This window comes from Echeneis naucrates, chromosome 2 (assembly GCF_900963305.1).
Source record: "Echeneis naucrates chromosome 2, fEcheNa1.1, whole genome shotgun sequence".
Lineage (NCBI taxonomy): Eukaryota > Metazoa > Chordata > Actinopteri > Carangiformes > Echeneidae > Echeneis > Echeneis naucrates.
This window is the reverse complement of record NC_042512.1, coordinates 9,033,548-9,051,040: the sequence shown is the minus strand read 5'-3', so window position 1 is coordinate 9,051,040 and position 17,493 is coordinate 9,033,548. Positions and strand designations below refer to the sequence as shown.

The window sequence follows — 17,493 nt, the reverse complement described above, 5'->3', positions numbered from 1 at the left end:
CAGAGGGAAGCAGTTTCCCCCTGATGAGGTTTGTCAGCAGCACGTCCACTGAGGTGGACTCTGTAGGATCAGTCAGGACCTCAGTGTTGTGGAAGTCCAGAGGAAGTCGACACTCATCCAGACCGTCAAAGATGAACACAACCTGGAAGTGATCAAAGCTGCAGATTCCTGCTTCTTTGGTTTCAGTGAAGAAGAGATGAACAAGTTCCACCAAGCTGAACTTCTTCTCTTTCAGCACATTCAGCTCTCTGAAGGTGAAGGGGAATGTGAACTCTATGTCCTGGTTGGCTTTGTCTTCAGCCCAGTCCAGAGTGAACTTCTGTGTTAAGACGGTTTTCCCAATGCCAGCCACTCCCTTTGTCATCACTGTTCTGATTGGTTGGTCTCTTCCAGGTGGGGGTTTAAAGATGTCTTCTTGTCTGATGCTTGTTTCTGCTCTGTCCTGTTTCCTGGATGCTGTTTCAATCTGTCTGACCTCATGTTCCTCATTGACCTCTCCAGTCCCTCCCTCTGTGATGTAGAGCTCTGTGTAGATCTGATTCAGAAGGGTTGGGTTTCCTGCTTTAGAGATCCCCTCAAACACACACTGGAACTTCTTCTTCAGGGAAGATTTGAGTTTATGCTGACACACTCGAGCAGGACTTCCTGAATAAACAAAAAATAAATAAATAAAAGATGAAAAAAAATTACTACAAGGTTGATATTTACTTCTCCTAAGGAATAAGAATATGATCATATTTCTCTCCGTCTCCTCAGACTTTAGTAAATGTCTAATTGATCCATCATGTTAGATCCTCTTACTGCTCTGCAGACAGTCAGCCAGCTCCTCCTGCTTCATCTTGCTCAGGAAGTTCACTGTGATCTTCAGAAATGCCTCTCTGCTCCTCCTCTGCTCTTCATCCACCTCATCATCCTCATTCTTGATGAATTGTGGGTAATCTGGACTCAGACTCCTTTTGATGTTTGTCAGACTGAACTCTGAGGAGAAAAGACACAAACACACAGTTTGTTCCAGGAGTTTTCTATGAACAGCAGAGAAACTGATAGACAAGCTTTGATACCTTTAATGAGTCAAACAACAACAAATGATCAGCTTTTACCTTTTTTCTTTGATAAAATCATCCATAGACCGATCACTCTTCATGGACACACAGCTCAGTTCAGGAGAATCCGGTCTTGACTTCTGGTTGCTAGTAGAAACAGAGTTGACATTAAAAGAACTAACAACCAAGAAAGTGGGCAGAAAATCACTTTAAAATAAATCAGCCAAGTCCAGCTTTCATTTGTTTAGCCACAAATCATCCATATTATTTTAATGTGCAATATTTTTGTTCATTTTAATGACAGTTACATATCACTTTGTGTGTTTGGATGTCATTCCATCTTATTATCATATTATTCCATTGAAATGTGCAAATTAAATAATACATATCTCTCTACATGCAGGCAGCACAGCAGCATTATGGTTAGTGCTGTTGCTCCACAACAGCCATGTCCGTATGTCTGAGTGTGAGAGTGGCATATTTTTTGTCTCTGTCTGTCTGTGTGTGTTGGCCCTGTGATGCACTGGTGAATATGAATGAATGAATCTCCACATCCTGGGACGGAATAATGATGGAGCAGTGATCTGAGTGCTGAGCTCTGACAGATGGACAGTTAGAGATCCTCATCTCACCTCTGAGCTTTGGTCTGACTCTCATGTTCCCCACACAGAGTGGTTTTAGAGGGAGGGGCTCCCTCCTCTCTGTCCTCACACTGATTCATAGCTGAGCCTCCACCTTCACACAAACACAACAAAAAGATTATTACAATAGGATTTACATCACAGGACACAATCCGCATTACTTTCACAAATGTGTCATTAACTTAAGAGTTTTACTCCCAACAACAAACTGTTTGACTTTTCTTTCTCTGTTTTAATTTCAGTCAGATTCTGTTATAAACAGAGAACATTCCTGATTCATGTTAATCCCGATCTTCAATATTATACATTGGCATTAACACTAAATTTCAAACAAACTCAGATCACCATTCACTTTTAGCAGTGCAAGTTGAAGAATTATATAACCTTGACACAGTTATGATCACCATAGGTTGGCACTTTTGAAGGTCCAGAATTTTAATGAAATACATTTCTGAGGGCCAAATGATTCCTTCAGAAGCCAAGTTAAAAAAACAAAAAAAACAAACAAAACCCAACTGTTACAACTAAAGCAGTCTGACCTGTCAGAAAAACCCCAGACCAGAGGAGGTGGTTCTCCCATCTGATGTTCAGGATCCATCTTAAGCATTTGTTTCTTTGACACATTATTTAAATACTGTGCCTCCACAACGTCACATAGAAATCAGTCTGATCTGTCAGTAATCACTTCAAGTTTCAGAGAAATGTATCTCAGGTCTGATGGTGCTTCTTCTCTCTGTCCACTAGATGGTGGTATCTGACTGTAGGATGTGTTGATGTAACTGTGATTTAATTCATGTCACCTCATTGAGCAAATAACTTGACAATTTTGCCTGAAAGGATTCCAAAGAATAAAAACAAGGAGTGCTTCTTTAAATTTTCAATGGCTTCACTGTATCTAGAAATACTGAAAAGATACAATTAACAGTCAGAGTTCAAGTCACTCAGTTCAAGTTGATCCAAGGTTTCAGACCAGTTCTGACATGTTTGTTCTGTCATGGCTCAAATATAACACTCCATGCCAGTTCAAGGAAATCAACTTAAGCCTTATCAAGAAAGTTAAATTGATGAAAATTTCTGCTTCACTTTAGATTAATTTATGGTGACCATTTAAACACCTTTTAAGAAATGAAATCTGGTTTAACTCTGGTGAATCTTGAGTTTACTAAGTCTAAGAATCTTACTTTACATCAGAGCAAGAACAAAGTGAAGGAACTATTCACTACAAATTCCAGATAAAATACTGATAGATTAGGTCTGTAAATAGGAAGAAAGGAAGGAAGGTAAATAAACATGTCTACTGTTGTCAGCTCAGTGTGATCACAGTGATCCTGTTCAGACATTTACAGATTCTCACCTGCTGAACTCACTTCAGGGAGACTTTCTGACACTTTCCAGCTTCATGTGAAGAGAAGAAGCTGCTTGTTCTCCCTCATCAGTCCTGGTGTCTGTTTGAGCTGAGGAAAAGTCACATCCTCATTACTTCAGAGTCCAATTATTAAAAGCTTTAGTGAGGTGAAAACCATTCTAACCTGTGTTAAAAACCAAATCAGTGCCAGAGGACTCTTTGGGATGGTGCTATGATTCTGCAACAACACCTCTAATCTCCTGACCCTCAACTCAGCAGAAGAAGATGTAAATGTGCTGCAACAATGTAAATTTCTAAGTCTTCATGAAATTTTAAAATAACAGTAAGCAGTAAACAAATTATTCAGATCCAACAACAACTATGTCATTCTGAGTTTAACCAACAGATGGAGCCATCAGAAATCTGGATTTTTGTATTATTTCAATATTCAATTCTAATTTCTACTATTCAGATACCTCAGTAATTGCCAAAGAGGACAATATCATGCAATAAAGAGGAAAATGATGTAAAAACAAGACAAAACATAAATGTCCAGGGGCAAGTGTTTCTTATTTTTTTGTATTTTGCTGTTTGCTTCAACCTTGAACTGACATCTCTTTTCTAATCATCACCTTCTTCTCTAATGTCTTCAGTTTAAACTTCCCACTTCCATGTTTTTTGGTTTTGTTATTAAAAAGCAACAGAACTGAGACAATGTTTTCAGGAGTCACAGACCTTGAATATTACATGTATTCAATCAGTGTTCTTATGGACTACGGTGATAAAAAATAAAAAATATTTTCCTAAGAAATTATTGTTAGCTCATCTTTGCTCTGGAACAAAATGGAACGATTTGACATTCATGTAACTGAACCAGTTTTCTTCCTCATCATAGGAAACAAACAGGATGTGATGAAGTTCTACTATCTGTCCACTACATGGTGATTACCAACACACCCTCAACGACCTGGTTTGCATTTAGCTTTGTATTTTTCTTTGGGAAAAATATCATTATTGAATAAGTATGCAAAGAAGTATATGCTCAATTTTACTGAAGAGGAAACAATGATTGATCATACTGACAAAAGAAAATTATTATTATTTGAAAGCCCACGTTCTGATCCTCACAACTAAATGAAACAAGATGAATGGCAGAAAGTAACTTTAGAAGAGAACACTGTCAGTCCTAAGCGACAGATTGTCGGGGAAATGAAAAAGAAGCAGTCTGATTTAGAGCTGTGGCCAAGAAAGACATTACTGATCACAACATTAGTGTGTGATGCTGCTGGAGGAGGAGAGGGGACCCTGCTGCTCTCTACACTTGATGATCTATCCCAATCACACAGAATAATAATCTGACTGATGTAGATCGTGCATGTTTCTGTTTATTTGTATAAAGATCCTTATCAGAATTATAATTATTAAAGTGTACAATGACATTTACTCAAGATAGAATTATATTCATTCTTATTAGAAAAAAAAAAAACAATGCTCACACTTCACTATCTTCAGTTCAAGTGAGTTGTCAGATGACATTCTGCTGGTTTAACTGATGTTTTCAGCAGTAATTTTATGAGTTCATGTCTTTATCACAAACATTTTAAGAGATCTTGTTAATAAGTAACCACATCATCCACAACCAACCCTCTTTATCTGGAATCTGAACAGGGAGCTGTGAGAAGTTTGATGGCTCATCATCACGATTAAAGCATTCACTGACTGCAACATTTAAATTAACAGTTTCCTTTAATAGTGAACATTCAACAGAACTGAGCAGTTTGTATTCTTTTATCACTTTGTCTATCTCCCTGTCTTTTTGCCATGTTCTTCAACTCTGAGCCCATCTGAGTTAGTAACTCTTCTTTATAAATCTGAGAAGGTAGCTGGTTGAAAATGATCATCATGGCCCCAGATATGAGCATCAAATTGTCAGTTTTCAAATCAAATTTGTAAATGCCGATTCCTAAATAATAAATAATAATTTATTTTTAAGAGTCAGCAGGAGTGAAGTTCAGTATTTCATACGTCACTGTAGCTAAATCTTTGAATATTCCCATTTTGTTGACTTTATAATCTGTTTTCAAATTGGTTCAACATTCACTGACACAAACAGGATGAAGGCTGTTGGTTATGTTACCTGATGGTCGAACTAATCTTCATGCAGCTGATGAGTGAAGGTGAACTTTAACTGCAGCTTCCATGAAAAAAATAAAGACAATATCTACATGTATATCTGACAGCAGGTTTTCTAAAGTTGTTGATCCAAACACAGTCTGAGCTCTCTGTGGAAAACTGAATATGACTTACAGGAAAATCTGATAACAGAGCAGTTTCTGAACTTTGGAATGAATTGAAGTCAATCATTAACCGACAGTAATAATCCACATCAGGTAGATCACAAAGATCCAATGACCTTTGATTTATATAATGTGTTGTACAATATGGGACAAATAAATGAGCCTTTATCTTTTAATACTAGTAGAAAACATTATTACACATGCTCAGATTCACAGTTATGTTTGTCTACAATGATCTGATTAGAAATGGCATAATGTCATAATATATAACATTTATGAAGATGGATGGAAAATGGAAAAGACACAAAACTGTATTTCACAACTATAAAAATTAAGGAAATATAAAGACTATAAACCAATAATTGCAACACAGTTGCAGCTGCCAGAAGCCACAAAGAGTTCTGGAGTATAAATGACAGACTCTGTCAATGAGTAAATTACTGAGATTATAATATTAACTCTCCACCACATTCAATATAAACACACATTATACAGCCCTGACCACTGTTGTATCCAGACAGTGCTGACTGCTGCTTTTCATGGAGAGCAGCACTGAGTCTCTAACATTTGGATGTTGCTAAGAAAAGAAGTTATTTAGCATTGTCTGAAAAAACACCCTGAATATGTTTTGAACTACAAATGAACTGTCCTCTGTCTATACTTCATTTCTTGTTTGTCACAATTCCAACCCTCCTCCTTTATCAGGCTAAAGAGAGACAGAAGCATCTCCACGTCCTCCCCCTGAACACAGGAGCCAGCCATCCATAACCAGATGTGGACAAACCTCCTCCCCACGTAGCTAACTAAGTTACTGTTTCCATGCTAACGTGGATAAGTTACCTGATTAAGATACGTTAGCATGCTAGCTAAATTAGCTATGTTAGCATAACGACGTACCGACCTTAAACAAGAGAACTCTGCTAATCATGTCTATTAAATTATGTTTAAGAACAGTTTCACAACTTCTCATTAAAGTTCTTACCTGAACTCCGGTGAATATTTGCTACAGGTGCTGCAGGAAGACGGAAGTTTGTTTCAGAATTCACGAGTGGTGAATTTACAGCATTTAGCTTGCAGCACAACTTCCTGAACTCGTTTTCAGCACTGCTCCTTTTTTTCAGTTCAGTTCGAAGTTTTATTTCATTTTCCATTTTCCTGCAAAAGGTCGAGCTGCAGCCACGTTAATGACAACAATGACAACTGAGGGGACACATGGGAGGAAGTCACCAAAATGGATGGCGACACCTGCTGGTGAAATTCATGAAGCATTTGAAGAGTTTGAATTCACTGATAAATAATAAATAATCTAATAATGTGAAAATGAAAAGTCTGATGCTTTAAGTATTTCCATAAGCATTTTCTGACTTCTAACTCTTCTCTAGAAACAGACAGGTAGAAACTAAATTCCTGCTGTTTTATTGTTCTGTAAGAGCTGAGAGAATACATGTCTGTAAGTGTTGTTGTACATGTCTGTATTACTGCCATGTTTGAGTTGGAATAAATTCACTGACGCTTTAAAATGATGCTAATGATGCGGTACTGATGCTAATCCCGTTAGCCGGTCTATGGCGTTTTCCATTGTATGTTAGCATTAAACGGACATAACGGACTTTATGTTAAGATGAAATGATGGCAGTAATGCTGGTTAAAATGACTTTGAATGCTATTTTAAATATGTGTGTGTTCAGTCATTTGTGGTTTTAAGTTACTCTTTCATTTTATAATTCTCTTTCGGTCGAAAAAAGCCGAGTCCAGTCGAGGAGAGCCGAATCTTCAGAGAATCCGACATTGACATAGATATGAAGTTTTACAGGTGACCAAGAAGAGACGTTTTCTTTGCTCTACAACGTAACTTTGTGAAAATAACATGTCTGTGGTTGTTTTCTGATCCCTCCTTCGTTTCTTCATGTCTTCTGTTTGTGTCTCTCTCTCGGAGTGATGTTGTTACTGAAGCCGACTCTGACCCCTCACTGAGCGGGTCGGTGCGGAGAAACACTCCGTTACCTCCGACAGCTGAGCGGTATCGCTTCTCGGCCTTTTGGCTAAGATCAAGTGTAGTATCTGTTCTTATCAGTTTAATATCTGATACGTCCCCTACCCGGGGACCATATATTAAATAGATTTTTAGAACAGGGAGATGGAATAGGGGCTTGCTCCGTCCACTCCACGCATCGACCTGGTGTTGCAGTATCTCCAGGAACGGTGCACTCCCTCTGTGTGTTCAATACAAGTCCTGTTCAGCTCAACATCACCTTAAACACATGATGTTGTCTTCATGTGTGTAACGCTGAGTGTACAGAGTGTTCATGTTTTCAGTTTATGGTTTTAGGATCAGTGATGCATTCATGTAGAAACATCAGTTTAATGTTGCAGCTGATTTCATCAGGTTATATTCTGCTGACCAGACTGAATCAATAAAGTTTTGTTTCAACACCTCATCGTTTAAATGTTGGTTGTATTTTGCATTTGTCAGCTGAATCCACAGAGTCACTGAAATGATGAAGTAAATCCAGGAAAGGAAAAATATTTGGCTCTGAATCTCAATGTAGATTTGAACAAACAGCTCCAGCTGAAGAAAACAATGCTGTCTGTTTCCAGATGATGAAGAACTCAGTTCTCAGTTGATGCTCAGTTATCTCCATCTAGTGGACAGATGGTAGAAGTTGATTCCTGAAAAGAGGAAGTGACTTTTCCTCAGATCAAACTGTTGAAGGAGAACGAGCAGCTTCTTCCTCACTGACTCACTCAACTTCTGTCTCCTGGGTTTGGATTTGAGCCTCTTTCTCAGGAGCACACACAGAAAAAATAAGATTTTCGATTCCAACAATATTCGTGATGTCCTCGCGTATGAATGAATGTTTCACAAATGAGGCAGCAGCTACTCTTCCTGGGGTCCAAATGAAAATGCACATATGCAGTCAAACATGTTCAGGTAGATGCAGAGTCCTACATTAAAACAAACCACTTTACCATCAACCTCAAATGCATTTTTTGTAAACACTTGTTCTTATTATTAATGTTAAGATCCAGAAAGCAGCATATTTGATTGATAACCTGATCACTGATCAATAATCAGCCATTGGAAGGCGCTCTGAAACTTTCTTCTGCAGTCAGAACTCATCCACCTTCAGACTGGACATCTTCTGACTGTAGAACTGGAGCTTTTTATACATCTCACTGCAGCACAATAAAGTCCTCTGTGAGTATTGTGTGTCCCACAGTGTACATGACATCTGAGCAGCAATACTTCCACCTGCTGGAGATTTATTGTTACTACAGCTGTAAAATAAATCTATCAGAACATGAACTCAGTCTGTAGAATCCAGAAGATTAATGACACACTTTGTCCTGCTGTTATGGCATAAAATCCAACTTTAGGTTTTCTATATATTAAACTTATGAGCACTGTTGGGGCTCAAACAGAAAAAGACAAAGGCAAGATTTTTCTTTTTGCTTGCGTATGAAAACATGTAGTTTCATGGTGGTGGCAGGGGGCACCCAGCTTTGAACTGGGGACCTCTTGATCTGCAGTCAAATGCTCTACCACTGAGCTACACCCCCCATAAACACACACAGCCCATCACTGCAGATCAGCAGGTCTGACTGAATTACACCCGTTTCACTGCAATAATGCCACATGTCTCACATTGTCTAACTTCTCAAAGTTGTGACTTTGGATGAAAGATACACTGTTACATGGATCAAAGACAGCAGCTCTTCAGACTCACACATCATTCAAACCTTCAAGGAAGTGACACACTACGTTTGTCTTTGGAGCTTCATTAACAGAGTGCACTCTATTGTGGAGGTCATGAGAAAAAAATGGGAGGAGTCTTTGATCTCTGTGATGTCATTAGAACCTTTGTGACATCACACAAGGATGGAACAGGAAAAGGTCAGACCCTGATATAATCTTGTGAGATGTTATGTCAGACTTTCCTTCCTTAATTGTAACATTCTGCCTAATACTACACTAACGATAGTTGAACAGGGGTGCAGATTAATGGACATATTATGTGAAGGGCTCATCCGGGATTTGAACCCAGGACCTCTCACACCCAAAGCGAGAATCATACACCTAGACCAACAAGCCCTTGACACGTATGTGAGCTGGATCGATGCCCACATTCGTCACAAATCCATGACTGTGGTGTTATTAGCACCACGCTCTAACTTGATGAAGATTTGATACAACCATTTTGTGGACTGAACTTCCATCAAAGGCTTGCAGAGAAACAACACGGTAAAGCAAAGCACAAAACTGTCCTGAGGATCTATCCCACATCGGTAACTCAAAGTGATGGTGGCCATTGGTGCAACTTAAAGTCTTGTGGAGAATGTGGGCATCGATCCCACTACCTCTCACATGCTAAGCGAGCGCGCTACCATTTGAGCTAATTCCCCTGCACTGGCAAGCAACCTAAGCTTTGAGAAAAAGGCCCTTTAACAACCTCTGAGTTCACCATCAACAGGTTTCAAAGATATTTAGAAATCATTCACGGCCTTAAAGGCAGATATTTAGGATAACTCTAGCTGGAATAGCAGGCTGCAACAGGAAAAGATCTGCATGTCTCTGTCTCTTGATGGGCTAATTTTTCAGCAAATTTTTTGGCTATTGTTGCAGCTTTCAAACCCCCGCAGTGCTTCACTCTCGGTGGAGTTCCTGCTCATCACTTCCTGTATTACAGCTTTTGCTTGCAGTTTCTTCCATATAAGACACAAAACTTATTGTGATGTGAGTCTGAAGAGCTGCTGCCTTTGATACATCACCTGATGATGTCACAGTACTCACAGAATGAAATGCTTCCTTTGAAGCTGCTTCAAAGAATTTCCAAAATCACATGTGATTCAGATGTAAACACAAAGTCTGCCACACTGGTCACCTCCTGTCTGTAGGCAGACTCATCCCCATGCTGGATGAGGCCAATGAAAATAAAGACCTCCTTCGAGCCGGAGTTGAACAAGCGACCTAAGTATTTCAGCTGTAAGCCTCTACAGTCCTCCGCTCTACCAACTGAGCTATCGAAGGGAGCCGTTAGTGCATTCGTCTTCTTGTCTTCTCTGACTAATATTTACAGATTTGGGTTAGGGAAAACATGGAGAGTCATTTATCACAGTATGGGGATCAAATCCATGACTGTGGTGTTATTAGCACCACGCTCTAACCAGCTGACGTTGAGGATAATTCTGACTGGATAGATAATTCTAATTCCTAATTTCACCAAGGCGGCTGTTTGCCTCTTGGCAGCGGGCATTCCTCCTTTCTGGTTTTGCTGTGCCTGTGTCCTGTGTCTCCAGCATGCTGTGACCAGAGTCTGCCTCAATCAGAGAATGTCTATCCTGGACTGATGATTGTGTTAAGCAGCCTAAAGGGTGACAATATGTGTGACAATATGTGTCCCATATGGGCTAGCGGTAAGGATTCCTGGTTTTCGTGTCAGAAGCCTGAGTAGCTCAGTCGGTAGAGCATCAGACTTTTAATCTGAGGGTCCAGGGTTCAAGTTCCTGTTCAGGTGATGCAGCTTCTTCCCTTTAGTGGTTCACATTATAGACTCCACAGCAGTGATAGGTGACACTGATCTATGAAATAATGAAACCATGAGTCTTTCATGTCCATTTCAAGGCCCATTTGTGCAGGAAAGATCTTGAGTCTGGCACCTCAGACCACTGAGCCATCCTGACACGTGGGTCCAGCTGCCAGTCTCTGGTGAGGAAACAGAAAAGTTAATGCTAGCTTTGATAGGACAGTGTCAACTCTCTCTCTCCCTCTCTCAACCCAACCGGTCGAGGCAGATGGCCGCCCCCCCTGAGCCTGTTTCTGCCTCTTAAAGGAAGTTTTTCCTTGCCACTGGCACCAAGTCCCAGCCAGGGGTTGATCCTGCAGGTCATCTCTCTCTCTCTCTGTTTCCTGAAAGCCTCTCTGCCATTTACTAATTAAAATATATTCATAAAAAACCAACATGTTTCTATCATATGATGATGAAATCTAAAGGCTCTCTGATCATCACATTGAGAAGTTCATCTGGTTTGTGATATTTCTTCATATGATAGTGAGGTAAAATGTGTTCAGTGGGATGTGTGTGTATCCAGCAGGACTGACAGCTTCATGTGGGATTCTCACAGAGATGATTCAAACCTGATCCTTTTGGGGATCAAACAGAAAAGGACAGAGGTATGAAAGGATATTCTTTTTTTCTTTTAATTAAAAGAAACAGTGTCACAAGAAATAAAAATGTACATCATTAGGAAATATAACTCTAAAAAATTGACAATTATAGGCCCTATTTAAGAAAGGTCAACTAAGCATAAGGAGACTGAAGCTTAAACATAAATGAACAGAACATACCTGACTCACAAATCCCAGACGAGCCCATCTGTTGCCTTTCAGTCAATAGGATACACTATGGAGCTGTGTGAGGTTTGCTGTCTGGTTTCATTAATGATTAAAGTAATCATTAACAGCCTGTATGGAGTCTAAATGAAAGAGAGATGAATGAATGAGAGATGTGCATTTGAAGCCTTCACTGTGGGACTTTGGAGAAGTGGAAGTGAACAGAACATCCTGCATTAGTGGGGTCAGCCAGCCGAAATAGCTCAGTTGGGAGAGCGTTAGACTGAAGATCTAAAGGTCCCTGGTTCAATCCCGGGTTTCGGCATCTGAGGTGGTACCTGAGTGAGGTGCAAGCTCTGTTTTTTTTTAACCTACATTTCCAATGTTCTCTCTCCTCTTTCAACCACACCATGAAATATTGTGAGGTTGGATGGGTCACGCTGACTGGTTGTGTGTCCAAAAGGCTGTCAAACACATCTTTCTTCCATTTTCTCCTCCAAACATTTGTACACAGTTTTGAGATTTCCCATAATGTCATATGTGTGTCATTTTTGCAGTGAAGTATTTCATTAAATGTAAAACTGTTATAAACGGAGTGTTGCATCAGTGGCCACCATCACTTCAAGTAACCCAAATGGGAAAGATCCTTATCGACAGCATTGTTGCGCTTTGCTACATCTGAGCTAAAGATACAAATAAAATTATCTAAACCGGCTTTTATTTTGAAATGATTTTTGGCGATTTTTTGGAGGATGTTTTGCATTTCTAGCAGCCCGGCTAGCTCAGTCGGTAGAGCATGAGACTCTTAATCTCAGGGTCGTGGGTTCGAGCCCCACGTTGGGCGATAAGCAGTTTTTTTTAGACCCAAAGTTACATTTCCAATATTCTGCCTCGTCTTTCAACCACAACCACATGAAATATTGTGAGGTTGAATGCTGCCCGCTGACTGGTTGTGTGTCCAAATGGCTTCAAAGACATCTTTCTGCCATTCACTCCTCCAAACCTTTGGACACAGCTTTGAGCTTTCTCACAGGTGTCATTATTTCAGTGAAGATGTATGTATGGATGTATTCCCCCTGAATCCTGCGATTCACAGCTTCCACCAAATGGAGCCAAATAAGACACAAAACTTATTGTGATGTGAGTCTGAAGAGGTGCTGCCTTTGATATGTCACCTGATGATGTCACAGTACTCACAGAATGAAAATCCTCCTTTGAAGCTGCTTTGAAGAATTTCCAAAATCACATGTGATTCAGATGTAAACACAAAGGCTGCCACACTGTCACCATTCAGAGCAGCTGAGAAGATTATTGATCATTCATTGATTATTAATGAACAGCTCAGAACCAAACAGTGTATCTGAAGCACAGGAAAGAGTTCTGCTCTCCAACACTCTGATCCTGCTGATTACCGCTCCACTGGAGCCTGTGACATTTCCCTCCTTCTTTATCAACGCTGGAGATGCCGGGGATTGAACCCAGGGCCTCATACATGCAAAGCATGTCCTCTACCACTGAGCTACATCCTCTTTGGACCTTTACTGAACCACAGAGGCTCTGAGCTACTGCAGCAGGTGAAAAGACAAACTGTTTCATGAAGCCTCATCTCTGCTCAGGGTTGGATCACTGTTTTGGTTGGAGTGGAGTTACTGTTAACTCGGATCACTGGATTCAAAGTCCAGAGTGCTAACCATTACACCATGGAACCACAGGACTGCTAGCTGATCTTTATCAAAGGTGCTGGCTCGAGGTTCCAGTGTCGAGGGATGTCATTGATGGAGCCAAACCGTCTCCACTTCTTATATGGTGAATGTGTGCTTCTGTGGTTTTTTTTCTTTTGCAAGAAAATGTAAAATGTTTACTTCTTCTACGATACAGATACAGACGTTTCAGAGAACAACTGCAGAGATGACTTTCTGCTTAGTTGAGGTGATGAGGAGGAACTCCACTGAGAGCGAAGCACTGCTGGCGTATGAATGCAGGATGTCCTGTTTACAAGACAGACTCTACTCTCAGACTCTCTTTGAAAATCTGAGTATCCGGTTCCAGAACAGCTGATCTTAGTTGGTTCATGTTCACGTTGAGTTGCACGTGTGCACAACCTCTATAAAAAGCCATCATCAATGGAGATCCAGTTATTTCAACCCAGTGGAGTTGGAGGTCTTAAAGCAGGCCCACGGAGAGGATGAGTACGTTTCACCGAAAATGTAACAGCTGCAGTAGCAAAGGAGAAACAGCATGAGAAGAAATTACTACCTGAGTCAACGTATAAGTTTGGATGTACTCTTTGATTGATTTTACATTTAACTTTAAGAGATCGTAGTTTACAGTTATAAATATAAATGGGGATAAAATCTGATTTTCATTTCATTTCAAAACTCTCGAGTGGTGAATGCAAAACTTCCTGAACTTGTTTTCAGAATTGTTCCTTTTCTTTCAGCTCACTTCTAAAATTAATTTTATGTTACATTTTCTTGCTGAAGATAAAGCAGAGAGGAGGCTTCATCAGACACTTTGCATCCATTCATACGTGTAGAGTGGACAAAAGGAGGTTGTTTCCATTTTCGAAGGACAGAGCGGCAATATTTTGACAGGACTCTAAGTGTTTTACTGGTAAGATTCAGGTTCCACCGAGACTTGAACTCAGATCGCTGGATTCAGAGTCCAGAGTGCTAACCATTACACCATGGAACCCTGCAGGCATGAGTATGTGTTCATGCAAATGAGAAAGGAATTTTAGTCTTTTAAAAGTGTGGGCGGTCAAAAGTCGACCAAAATACCAGTCTCTCCTGGAGGCGTGGGTTCAAATCCCACTTCTGACAGAAACCACTTTCATTTCACCTCTACTGCAGCAAGGTGTGTTTTTTGAGGACAAAGTTGTTTTGGTCTATTCTTGACCGCCCAAACTTTTAAAAGACCAAAATTCCTTTGACATGTCGAAATATTGCTACTCAGTCCTTCGAAAATATGTTCACACCAAATAACACACACCTGCCAAATGGGAGGCCTGGGTTCAATTCCCAACTGATGCAAAGGAACCAATTGCCAACATCCAACATATGTAAAAATTGTCATGTTCACCTCACAAACTAAAGGTCTCTGGATAGAAGCTGTTAGGAAACAACTTTATTCTCCTTGTTTATCCACAGAGGAAGTGATGTTTCTCTTTCCTTTCCTCCCTACATTACCTCGTCTGTGCAAGTATTGTATGCTGCTTTTCGAGTGTCTTCTTTTGACAGCATGTAAAAAAATCCACGAGGCCGTGTAGACACCAAAAAGGCAGCCTACAAACTTGGAGAGCACCAGCATTGATCCTAACAGAAGTTTAACACAGAGCCTTCAGATGTGCAGTCAGTCTTCCTGGAATTCAGATATCTGAAAGGATGGTGGTTCAAGCCCACCCAGGGATGTTCTTTGTTTAAACTCCTTTGTGGATAAGATCTCTGCCTGTCTTGTGGAAGACTGGGATTTCAATTCCTGAATGTCAGAAACTCAGTGCTGCTTGCAGTATAAAACACAGCTGCTCTACATGAACAGTGATACAACAGTGGTCCCCTCCTGTCTGTAGGAAGACTCATCACTCTGCTGGATGAGGCTGATGAAAATAAAGACCTGAATAAAGATTGAATGTTGTTGAAGAACACATGCAAACAGAGAAAAGACAAGTGTAGAGCTCTTACCTGATCTCTGGGGAATATTTGCTACAGGTGCTGCAGGATGTGGGTCAAGGTGCTGGGTTGAGGTTCCAGCATCAAGGGAGACATTGTCGATGGCGCAAAACCATACGGTGGATGTGTGGGCTGTGGGATGTAAAGGCCCCTGACTTTTGGACACACAACCAGTCAGCGTGACGCATCCACCCTCACAATATTTCATGCTGTGGTTGAAAGAGGAGGGAGAATATTGGAAATGAAGGTAAAAAAAAAAGCCCAAGTTTGAATCTCACTCAGGTACCACCTCAGATGCCGAAAACCGGGATTGAACCAGGGACCTTTAGATCTTCAGTCTAACGCTCTCCCAACTGAGCTATTTCGGCTGGATGGCTCCATTTCTGCTGGATGTTCTGTGACAGTTCTGCTTGTTTTTGCCCATTAACACTGCTCTTTAACCCTCCTGTCATTTTCACCCCCCGCCCCCCTGCCAAACCTTGGTTGGGATTTCAATTAAAACGATCACAAGTTTTAAATTGATGTCTTCTTAGATGTTAGATGACTTCAATTACAGAATCTATTGATTCACTTCAATCAGAGACACTGATGAATTCTTTGTGTTTCTCTGTTCTGGTCCTGGTTGGAATTTGGACAAAAAAGCTGAGGAATGCCAATCCCTCTTTTCTTTGAATCAGCTTTTACCTGCAGAATCTGGACAAGAGGAACAGTGTTTTAGTGGTTGGTGCTGGTTGGTACAAATATACTAATATAATATATATATATTAGTAAATGGCAGAGAGAGAGATGACCTGCATAAAGAGACTGGAGCCTGAATACAGTTCCTTGGTCACCATATCACATACATCTTCACTGAAATAATGACACCTGTGTCACCTGTGAGAAAGCTCAAAGCTGTGTCCAAAGGTTTGGAGGAGTGAATGGCAGAAATTTGTCTTTGAAGCCATTTGGACACACAACCAGTCAGCGTGCAGCATTCAACCTCACAATATTTCACGTGGTTGTGGTGTGGTTGAAAGACGAGGCAGAATATTGGAAATGTAGGTCAAAACAAGGTCCACCTCTGATGCTGAAACCCGGGATCAAACCAGGGACCTTTAGATCTTCAGTCTAACATCAGTTTTAGATTTAATTAAACAATTCAATGTTGCACTGTTGCAATGTTGTAAACAAAAAGCCCCATATGTATTCCAAAGCAGCCCAATTTCCATCTTGCCGAACCCCATTTCATCAAAAGAAGCCCAACCTGGCAACAAATTAGAGCAGTTTAAACAGAATTATCACATAATTTGTCCCTCACTTGTCTCTGTGACACAATTATCAATGTGTTCAGCTGTTCACTGAAAGGATGGTGGTTTGAGCCCACCCAGGGACGTGCTTTGTCTTATCCACTGGAACTTTAGTCGACACATGGAAGATTTGATCTGGAGAAGGTGTATGACCGGGTTCACAGGGATGTTCTGGAGTATGGAGCCATCCCATCACTATATGACAATAAGCTTCCCTTTCCCCGAGACAACTACAGGGTGTAACAGATGTACAGCTGTGGTGAGGACGGGTTACAGGTCTGTAGCTGGAGGACTTTGGCACCATCGGCCTGATTTTGGGATCTCAGGAAGGAAAACAAACGTAAAGTTAAATTGTAGACACACAGGTAAACTGCAATGGCCGGGAATCGAACCCAGGTCAACTGCTTGGAAGGCAGCTATGCTCACCACTATATCACCATTGCATGGAAATGTCCAAAATCACAGCCCTTTTGTATGACTCAGAGTTTATTGAACCTCCTACCTGGAACACCCTGCAGGTGCATGATAACATATTTATGTCATGGGGTCAGTAAATAAAGGCATTTTCCCTGACTGGGAATTGAACTCAGGCTGCACAACCATTTTTATGGAATGAATTTCCATCAAAGGCTCACATACTGAATTAGAACGCTGTCAGTGGAAAGAATAGTTTAGCTCTGACTTTTGATTGCACATCCGGTGCCAGTAGATGCATCTGTGAGGGTCCCGACTGAGACCTAAGGTGCATGATAAGTTTAATCAATGACCTGTATTCAAAGCCATTTTCCCTGTCACCCACATGGATACTCAGGTAAAGTATGATATAATTACTCACCCTGGCTTCAGTGAGAATGTGGTCAAACTTCATTGCAACAGCCA

General features: G+C 40.6%; 10 non-coding genes across 10 annotated transcripts; 4 read left to right on the top strand and 6 right to left on the bottom strand.

Annotated features, from left to right (window-relative positions):
- Positions 1-7,348: 7,348 nt before the first annotated feature.
- Positions 7,349-7,539, top strand: LOC115057820 (U2 spliceosomal RNA). Its single transcript, XR_003841962.1, has one exon. It is a non-coding gene; the product is annotated as a U2 spliceosomal RNA (small nuclear RNA).
- Positions 7,540-8,815: 1,276 nt separating this feature from the next.
- On the bottom strand, positions 8,816-8,887 carry trnac-gca (transfer RNA cysteine (anticodon GCA)). The gene has a single exon. It is a non-coding gene; the product is annotated as a tRNA-Cys (tRNA).
- A 460-nt stretch (positions 8,888-9,347) lies between these two features.
- On the bottom strand, positions 9,348-9,419 carry trnap-ugg (transfer RNA proline (anticodon UGG)). Its single transcript has one exon. It is a non-coding gene; the product is annotated as a tRNA-Pro (tRNA).
- Positions 9,420-10,267: 848 nt separating this feature from the next.
- trnay-gua (transfer RNA tyrosine (anticodon GUA)) lies at positions 10,268-10,355 on the bottom strand. The gene is given in 2 exon segments: positions 10,268-10,303; positions 10,319-10,355. It is a non-coding gene; the product is annotated as a tRNA-Tyr (tRNA).
- A 414-nt stretch (positions 10,356-10,769) lies between these two features.
- Positions 10,770-10,842, top strand: trnak-uuu (transfer RNA lysine (anticodon UUU)). The gene has a single exon. It is a non-coding gene; the product is annotated as a tRNA-Lys (tRNA).
- A 1,067-nt stretch (positions 10,843-11,909) lies between these two features.
- trnaf-gaa (transfer RNA phenylalanine (anticodon GAA)) lies at positions 11,910-11,982 on the top strand. Its single transcript has one exon. It is a non-coding gene; the product is annotated as a tRNA-Phe (tRNA).
- A 446-nt stretch (positions 11,983-12,428) lies between these two features.
- On the top strand, positions 12,429-12,501 carry trnak-cuu (transfer RNA lysine (anticodon CUU)). Its single transcript has one exon. It is a non-coding gene; the product is annotated as a tRNA-Lys (tRNA).
- Positions 12,502-14,279: 1,778 nt separating this feature from the next.
- trnaq-cug (transfer RNA glutamine (anticodon CUG)) lies at positions 14,280-14,351 on the bottom strand. Its single transcript has one exon. It is a non-coding gene; the product is annotated as a tRNA-Gln (tRNA).
- Positions 14,352-15,620: 1,269 nt separating this feature from the next.
- trnaf-gaa (transfer RNA phenylalanine (anticodon GAA)) lies at positions 15,621-15,693 on the bottom strand. Its single transcript has one exon. It is a non-coding gene; the product is annotated as a tRNA-Phe (tRNA).
- A 1,292-nt stretch (positions 15,694-16,985) lies between these two features.
- Positions 16,986-17,057, bottom strand: trnag-ucc (transfer RNA glycine (anticodon UCC)). The gene has a single exon. It is a non-coding gene; the product is annotated as a tRNA-Gly (tRNA).
- Between the last annotated feature and the right edge of the window lie 436 nt (positions 17,058-17,493).